Raw genomic sequence first — 1,401 nt, 5'->3', positions numbered from 1 at the left:
GCGCCACAGTACTTGCATCAGAAGATGCCTTTGGGGGAGTTTTGTTTGACTCCTGGTTACAGTGTTTTTCAGTTAGCAAGCTTAAAGGCCATGAACATTCCACCTTTGGGTCCAGGTCTGCGCCTGAGGAGGTGAAGCACTGTCTGATGGCTGGTTTCAAACCAGAGAAGCTCTTTTATGCCATCAGGACTAATTGAGGGGGTCAATCATGCTCAAATGTTGGAGGCAAGACATTTATCCTGACAGTTTCCAGGGACTAGGGAGAAGATTGCTTCTGTAGGGACTAACACAAAGACAAATAAATGGGGACTGAGTCTGATAATCAACCTGTGCATTGCTCTCTCAGCTCTGCCTAAGGGTGTATTAAACCCTCACTGCTCCTCTTGGAGCAGTTTATTGGGTCTTACCCCAATAAAAATTATTGCTTTTTTCACTGTTCAGTATGAGCTCAATTCTGAATCATAAGGGTTAGTCCCCTGCAAGCCATGTACTAATGTAGCTGTGCTCAGCATTTTACCTGATTTAGAAACGCATTGGTGCAAATACTGCGGCCACCCGGCTTCTGGAAACGTGGCTTCTGGAAACGTGGCTTCTGGAGCTACTTTCTTTCCCAGAGGAAAGCATGGTCTAATAGCTGGTTGTCAAAATTTCACACTTCTCATCCATTATGCTCTTGCCATGCACAGTATGTGCCCCGCAGTCTGTCAGACCCAAAACCAGAAAACCTAGCAGTTGACAGAGATCAGCACTAATGTCACGGCAGTGGACGTCTGGAAGTCTTCCCAACAGTCCCCACAGTTACACTTCTGGTCGTACAGACAAACATTCATTTGGTAAAACCAGTTCAACTGGCTAGCATAGGTGATGTCAAAGTGTCCTTTGTTCCTCTGTGTTCACCTGTTTTTTAATTTCTCTGTCCAAAAACGGCTTATCAATATTTGCCACCATATCAGTGTGCTGCAAGACTCCAGTTTGTCAAAGAAATCTAAAATATCCCAGTGACAGATGCATGAGAGTGTGCATTACTGCATCATTCTACAGCAAGCAATTCCCAGCTTCCCTAAGGTTTTCTTGGAACTTCAGCTCTGCATGCTGTGAGAGCTGAACACATCTAAGGATGGGAAGATGATGGGTTTGTATACAAAGCCTGCAACTGTAACCTCTTGAAAGAATGCCTTTAAATCTTTGAGGGTGGATCTTAGGGTCAAACCAGCATTTTTAACATTTTATCCTATACATACAGTAAAAAATTATGCTCTTTTATGCTGGGAAAGAAGCAAGAGAAGAAAGACCCACAGAAGATGTTGACTGATGAAGAAGGCAGAAGCAGTAAAAATAAATGCAGAGGAGAGGACAGAAAGAGGAAGGAGGAAGAGTGGGAAGGAAACAAGCAGGGAAAGA

This window comes from Buceros rhinoceros, unplaced genomic scaffold (genome assembly GCF_000710305.1).
Source record: "Buceros rhinoceros silvestris isolate BGI_N320 unplaced genomic scaffold, ASM71030v1 scaffold1739, whole genome shotgun sequence".
In the NCBI taxonomy this organism is placed as follows: Eukaryota; Metazoa; Chordata; class Aves; order Bucerotiformes; family Bucerotidae; genus Buceros; species Buceros rhinoceros.
This window is presented reverse-complemented; position numbering follows the sequence as displayed.